Raw genomic sequence first — 7,361 nt, 5'->3', positions numbered from 1 at the left:
TCTCTAGAGATATTCAAAGCCCGCCTGGATGAAGTCCTGTGTAACATGTTCTAGGAGAACCTGCTTTAGCAGGGGGGTTGGACTAGATGATCTCCCGAGGTCCCTTCCAACCCTTGCGATCCTGTGATACCCTGTGTGAGGGATTTGAGAGTCATATGCACATGGACTCAAGTTGGCCAATACGGCTACGTCCCTGACATGCAACAGATCTACTTAAGGGCTCAGTCCTGCATCCCTAATTGATTTAGCTTTGCAAGATGAGCAGTGCAGCATTCAGAAGAGAGGGCAAGGAACTCTGCTTTTATCTGGGTTTGTCCAGCCTTTAGCAAAGGAGGCTCAGAGGGGATCTCATCACCATGTACCAGTACCTAAGGCATAGCTACAAGACAGATGGAGACTCCCTTTTCACAAGGAGTCCCATGGAGAGGATGAGGGGGAATGGACACTAGTTGCTCTTGGGGAGATTCTGACTGGACATGGGAGGGAAATTTTTCCCCATGAGAACAATCATCCATTGGAATAATCTCCCCAGGGGAGGGGTTGACTCCACCACATTGGACACTTTGAAGCTTTAGCTGGACAGGGTGCTGGGCCATCTTGTCTAGGCTGGGCTCTTGCCTAGGAAGGTTGGGCCAGATGACCCTTGAGGTCCCTTCCAGCCTAGGATTCTATGATTCTATGATCTTTTCTCTGCTTTGCCGTTATTAATACTCATTATTATTTGCACTGTGGCAACCCTTGTGCAGCTGTCAAGAGAAACCCTCCAACCCTAGGAGGACCTGTTGCACTGGGAATTGTACAATGACAAACCAACATGATGGGCTTGACTGTGCACAGACCTGGCAGGTGCTCCTGAGACCACGTTAGAGCCGCGCCGCAGTTGAGAGGGAGCCATGTTCGTTTAGGCGACCTGAGATCCAGTATTTCCAGTCAGCCCCTTGGATTCACCTGGCTGTAAAGCCAATTGCCAATTACCAGAACCTGCTCCAAGGGGTGTTGTAAGAAAGAATTGAAAAAGAGCTTTAAAAGCCCCAGGGGGAAAGGATGAAATGTGCACAACGCAGTCTCACTACTGGAAGACCTCTGTAGTACTCTAAAAACAGCATCTTCCCCACAAGCCAGGCTGTGAGCCGAGCCAGAAACCAAGCTGAATGGAAGCAGAGGAGGGAATACGGAGGGTTTACGGGGCAGGGCACAAGCATGGCCAAGAGAGCCTGGGTGGCCCAGGAGAGGAAAGCACGCTCAGCCTAGGATGCAATAGGCAGCTCACAAGTGTCTTTTGATCTATATTTAGTCAGAACAATTTTCCTTTATTTTTCTTGGAATGGAATGCGTCCACACGGTGCCAAAACTATTTTAAAATAATTAAAAAAAAAAAAAAAGGGGAAAGGTCTTTTTATTTAAATTCACAGGAAATCAAATATTTGCTGAATACCGGAAGCGTGTTTCACAAAGATAACAGTGGGAAGGCCAAGATGATGAATGGGAGATCAAAGGTATTTCAGGGCTGACAAATTCCTTGTGTCCTTGGCTAGGAGAGCAGCGATACTTGCTATTGGTATTTATTTGAAATGGCAGTAGCACCCAGAAGCCCTGACCCATTGTGTGAAAAAAAGAACCCCAACCAAACCCAGAAAATGAATGAAATTGTCGACCCAACATGGAGGATGTAAATGCTGTAGGTGGGTGGAGTGGCTTTTTGGGGGGCAGAGGAGGACGCAGAGCCCCGGGGATCTACCTGGGGCTGGTCAGGCAATTGCAAGAGAATTTGGGTAGGAGAAGAAGGGCAAGAAGATGGCTTCTTGGGAAGCTTCTCCTGGGAGGGATGATAGCACCAGCCAGAAGACAGGGCTGGGTATCTAAAAGCATAAGAGATGCTGCCAGACAGCGGGAGAGAATAGGACAGAGGTGAAGGGGAAGGAGAAAATGGAGCCCTGGTAGCGTGAGGGCAGGGTGTGAACAACCGGGAGACCACAGAAAAGTAGGAGAAAGCCAAAAAAAAGAGGGAAAAAGGGTCACAGGGACGAGCTGCCACCATGAACTCCCCAGCCCCATCTTGGAGGGGAGTCAACAGACAGGCTAACATCAGACAGGCATCTGTCACTGCAGTAGCCAAGCAGGAGAGGACAAAGTCCCAGGCTGGGACTTTGCCCCGACAAAAAGCCACAGAGCAATGATATGGGGTGTAACGTGGGAAACCCTCCCAGACAGGGAGAAAGCGGAAGTGAAACATCTGAAAGTAAACTCTTGAAGCAGAACGACCTCTATGCCCTTCAGCTATTAACGCCTACATTCAAAAAACCCGTCCCAGCACATGGTCCTGCGGGTGACAGCTGGATCCGCCTTCACTTTACCCAACCCTGACCTGGGATCACTGTGGAATTAGAATCTTGGGATTACAGAATGGTTTGGGTCAGAAGGGACCTTTAAAGGTCCAATCCAGTCCAACCCCCCTGGGGGGGACATCTTTCACCAGACCAGGTTGCTCAAAGCCCTGTCCAACCTGACCTTGAGCACTTCCAATGATGGGGCATCCACAACTTCTCTGGGCAGCCTTTTCCAGTGCCTCGCCACCCTCATCACCCTGGTCCAGCTGGGCTGGTCTGGAGCAGAAAAGTGACTCCTGTGAGGATCTTGTTGCAGAGAACATTAGTTTTTGTTCCTGCAGCTCTAGCCAGACCCTACTGAAGTCATTCAAGTAAGGAAGCACTGGCTAAACAGTAGAGGGCTGGGACCGCCTGAGATGCGGAACAGCTGGAGAGAGAGCTCTCCCGATGCAAGGCGTTAGCTGAAGAAGCCAAGCTGTTTACCAACGGGGAGGGAAGAGGGTGGATCGCTAGGGCTGAATTTAGTGCAGCAAACATCAGCCTGATCCCTGGGCAGATGAGGAGTGCTGGGGAGAGAGGGGATGCTGGCACGGAAGGAAGATGAGTTGGGAAGAAGGTAGAGGCACAGAGACCACGGGGAAGCAGCGCTGGCTGCACTTCAGGAGCAGGTGGAGGGCAGGAGATGGAAGAGACAAGCTGTGGTCAGGGAGGGCAGACAGGGAAAGGCAGAGCTGGCAGGAGATGGGCTGCGATGGGCTTGTCCGTGGGTGATAACCTGGGGGCGGAAGAAATGGGGCCGTGGGTCCCCAGATGCCTGGGAGCAAGCTGGGGCTGCCTGCTGTGAGGGAAGGCGAGGTGGGGGAAATGCAGCTGAAGAGTACTGGTGAGGGGAGAGAAAGACTTTGGGGTGCAACTGCTCCCCCCCTTGCCCACGAGCCCTTCCAATCCGGCTCCTGCGAGCAGGGTTTGCAGGAAAGGCAGAAGAGCAGGAAGGACACTAGGGGGACCCGATCCTGCCCAGCGCTGCTGCTGGCACTGAGACCACGCAGCAGCCTCAGCCCTTGGATGCGGAGAGCCCAGAGGGTGGGAGGGGAAGGGCAAAGGGGATTTTTTTTTTTTTCTTGGGAAGAAGCTGTCACCCAAAACTGTCGGAGCAAAGCAAAACAGCCATTACTGCAGGACCTGTGCAGCTGGAGCTCCGCTTTTCCAAGATGCACTGTGACTCTCCAGAGGCGAGAGATGTGCTTGGTTTAAGACCTCCCCTTGCATTCAGCAGGCTCAGTTCTAATTAAAATAACAATGCCCCAAACCTTGAAGGCTCTGAGTGCAAATAGCTGGGAGAGGGGCTTACTTGGATGGGCTCCCCAAAAGGAGCCTAGGCACCACCCAACCTTGGCACTGGCTGAGATGCTCCAGCAAACCTCTGAGGCTGGTGGCAATGGAGGGCAGCACTCTCCCGTGGTCCCTTGCAGGTCCTCACGGGTTTCTCACATTCCTGTCCCTCCTCCCCATGCATCCCCATCCCCACACATGAAACTGACCACCCACAACCCCATGGGTGGGTCCATGGAAAACCAGCACCGACCTGGTCCCTTCCAGCTGCAGAGAGCACCAGATGTGCTGCGGCTGGCCCCACACACCCACTGAGCAAACCCAGGAGGGGTCGGAGCTGCTTTCATCCACCTTCCGTAACACTTAACGAAGAAGGAGGTTATAAAGAGGAGCCAAACTCATCTGAAAGGAGGTTTTGCTGACGCAAATCAGGCGCAACGGCGGCGAAGGCGAAGGCACAGTGGGAGGTTAAGGAGTCGGGGACACTCCCATGAATACGAAGCCCTGACCCTCCAGAGCAGATGCTCCCATCACAGAGCCTGATGTATTTTTGGAGCTGCAGGCAAGCCGGCAATCATGGACAGCCAGGGAGCAGCGCGGACAGGCCAAAGGCGTGCACCCACATGTACCCGCACACAAAATCCCCTCTTAATCATCCCTATGTTTCCTTCGGAGTGCCTGAGCGATCCTGACTCCAGGCTGTTTATACAAGACACTTGACTCCTTTCCAAGGCACACTTCATTTAAAAGGGAAGCAAACGTCTGTGGGGGGGGAAGGTCCCTTGCAGGCACGCTGTTCTCCCCCACCCCAAGTTCGTGGAGGCTAGCACCTCCCCAGGCAACGCTCTTTCATAAGGAAGAGAAACCCACCCTGGTGTGGGGAGGAGAGGGGACTGGTCCCTCCACGGTCTGGACAACACTTCTCAGGTTCAAAGCAGAGAGCTGGCAGCTATTCAGTCAATCCCAACCCAGACCTCCTTCAGAGGAGATGCGTTCAACAAATACTCGACCTGGCGGATTGGTGCGGGCATTCCCCAGGCGTGAGCGTGCGGCAGCAAGGCTGAGATACTCTACTGGCACCAAGACGTCCCTGTGGGATGCCAGGTATGGCTACGGCGTCTGGTGCTCTCCTGGGAGACGTCTGAGATCGCACTTCAGCCCTGGCAACCACCTCTGAAAACGCATTTGGACCCTTTCTGCTTCCCTGAAGCTCACAGGGAATAAAATAAGGCTCTGGGAGGAGAAGGGGGGGGGAGGGGGGAGTCTCCCAGCCTCATGCTGAACCCATAAAGCAGACGAGGAGGAGGAGGGCAGAGCCAGGGGGCAAACCCATCCTTGAAGTAGGCGTTCTTGGGGTCCGAAGCTTTTGGGGTGAGAGGGAGGGGCTCGGTGATTGCGGGCAGGCAGCAGGTACTTACACTACCCTATGGCCCCATTTGGGGTCCGCTAAGCTGTGTTCCCTTATCACCTGCCTTGCTTTTTCCATATTGCTTATGTAAGGTAACGCACCATCACCAGCCTTAATAAACAGGTACAAGGAGACTGGACTTTAGAAAAGCCTATTACGAAAGGTGAACTGTTTCATAAGAGGTTTTTTTGGAGAGGCAGGGGGGGGGGAGCATCCCTTGGTCACCAAGGCAGTCAATAAAATGCTTAGCAAGTTGGTTTAAATAAGAAAACAAAAAAAACAAACATGAAGTGCTTGATAACCCCAGCATGCGTGCGTTGGGCATGGGTCAGAGTCAAGGCCAGGTAAAAAAAAATTCCAGTTTCTTTATTTCAGAGGGAACTGCCTCTTATGAAGGAGCCAGGAGACTCCTCCAGGATGGAGCCTGGCTCTGCTCTGCAGGGACCAGGGGTTTGGGAAGATGCTGCTACATGTGGCATGGCCACTGCCCCTTCTTCCCTGCCACCTGGAGGAGCGAGTTAAGGGTTAATTCCTTGCTCTGTTTCCACAGCTTCATGCTGGCACTCATTTGCACTCATGTCCAAAGGCATCTCTCACCTCATTTCTCAGGGCCTTTACCTCACCAGCCCTGCCTTGAGATAGAGAAGGTGGAAACACTGACAGTGCAGCTCACCCTGTGAGGAGAGAGTATTGGCAGCTCCTGGCTCCCCCATGCGCACACCGGTGCTAACCTCCGTGCCCAAGAGCCTTCCCAGGACGGGAAGAGCCAGGGCTTAATTCATTAGAGGGATGCAAGAGCTGCCTGGGGAGCTATAAAGATGAGCAGAGATCCTCGTGGAACCTAGCAAACTGCTACCAGCTGAGTGATGACCCCAAGGTAGGACACGGCCAAGAGTGGTCATTGCAGGAAGGTGCAAAATGAATCTGTCTGGAGTAAACACTGGGAAAGGAATAGGAGTAAGGATGCCCTGTTAGTTCTTTCCCCATGCACAGGACTATTAGAGTTGCATTTTGGGCTCTGGAGGGCCGAAACAAAATTGTTAGACCTTAGCGGAAAGTCATGGCCCAAAGGGGGAGACCTCAATTTGCCATCTCTGAAGGCTTCTTCCCCTTCATTCCTAAGCTTCCAAGGAGGAAAAAAAGAAAGGGGAGAGGGGGACTTAAGGAAGTAATAAGAATATCCCCCAAATTTTAATAGTCAGGGAGAAGACAAGCTGCTTATTTTAGAGCTTGTATATGATCAACACTCACTAGGCTAAGAGATCCTTCCGCAGTAGAATGGCTGAGATTGCTCACTCTGAAAGAAATACATCGGCTGGAAATGAAAAGTACGCAGACACGCGTGGGGGAATACATCCTGCTTTGGCATCTCGTTCCTACACACAGCTACCTAGATCAAAAAGCAGGGTGAAAGATGAAAGAAAAACAAAAAAAAGCAACGTTTCCCCAGAAGGAACCAAACACCCTGCCGCACAGCACGTCCCTTAGCACAAAACCTCAACCACAAAACCTGGAGCACAGTCCGATGGCACACATTAGGTCCTGAATTTTATTTCTACTGCAAAAAATAAACTAATAAAAAACCCTAAAATGATTAGAGATTGTCTGAAGCATACCGCCACCCAGGTTATCAGTGGCGATGACAACTGTCTGCTGCCAAGTAACCCACACTTTACAACCCCCAGTTTTCAAGTGCAAAGACAATGTTTGCTGGTTTTGCAACAAATGTACACATGGGATTTCCCTGAACCGTATCGCGGTGCCCTTGCAAGGGGCCTGCAAGCCCTGCTTTGCTCAGCTGCTGTAGAGGGAGCGCGCCAGGGGACATAAACCCATGTTCCTGCCTTGGTGTGCAGGTGAGCATTGCAGATGTCAGAAAGAAAGGAGGTTTTTGGCTGTGGGGGACTGCTGAGACCAGACCCTCAGTGTTGCGAGGGCTTGCTGCTTCCCAAACTGCTGCTGAGAAAATACTCCCACCTGCAAAAGATGATGCATCTCATTAGGCAGGGGACTGGAGCATCTCTCCTACGAGGAAAGGCTGAGGAAGCTGGGCTTGTTTAGCCTGGAGAAGAGAAGGCTGAGAGGGGATCTCATCAACACGTACAAATATCTGAAGGGTGGGTGTCACGAGGACAGAGCCAGACTCTTCCCAGTGGTGCCCAGCGACAGGACAAGGGGCAATGGGCACAAACTGAAGCATGAGAGGTTCCAGTTGAATGTGAGGAAGAACTTCTTGACTTGAAGGGTGACCGAGCCCTGGCAGAGGCTGGCCAGGGGGGCTGGGGGGCCTCCCT

At 52.2% G+C, this 7,361-nt stretch overlaps 1 protein-coding gene across 1 annotated transcript in view; it reads right to left on the bottom strand.

Moving 5' to 3' along the window:
* Positions 1 to 7,361, bottom strand: part of SLCO2A1 (solute carrier organic anion transporter family member 2A1) — a 33,004-nt gene that overhangs the window by 19,076 nt on the left and 6,567 nt on the right. The gene's annotated exons all lie outside the window — the stretch shown is intronic.

Source organism: Egretta garzetta, unplaced genomic scaffold, assembly GCF_000687185.1.
Source record: "Egretta garzetta isolate BGI_Z169 unplaced genomic scaffold, ASM68718v1 scaffold448, whole genome shotgun sequence".
Taxonomy (NCBI): domain Eukaryota; kingdom Metazoa; phylum Chordata; class Aves; order Pelecaniformes; family Ardeidae; genus Egretta; species Egretta garzetta.
The sequence above is the reverse complement of the archived record's forward strand: the minus strand, read 5'-3'. Positions and strand labels throughout refer to the sequence as shown.